Source organism: Eimeria mitis, genomic scaffold (assembly GCF_000499745.2).
Source record: "Eimeria mitis Houghton genomic scaffold, Emh_scaff1450, whole genome shotgun sequence".
Lineage (NCBI taxonomy): Eukaryota > Apicomplexa > Conoidasida > Eucoccidiorida > Eimeriidae > Eimeria > Eimeria mitis.
The window spans coordinates 12,077-12,303 of NW_013569297.1; positions in this window are offsets into that span (position 1 = coordinate 12,077).

Genomic DNA, 227 nt, shown 5'->3' on the forward strand with positions numbered 1-227 from the left:
GCTGCTGCTGCTGCTGCTGCTGCTGCTGCTGCTGCTGCTGCTGCAGGTGGGCCTGGCGAAGGCTGTGCGGCTGTGTCAGGGGCGGAGCGTGTGTCTGCACCTGCGGGGGTCGCTGCCGCTGCAGGTGGATGGGGAGCCGAAGCTGCTGAGCGGCGCATGCAGAATCTCAGTTACACACAAGTTTGTCTTTTTTTTTTTTTTTTTTTTTTTTTTTTTTTTTTTTTTTT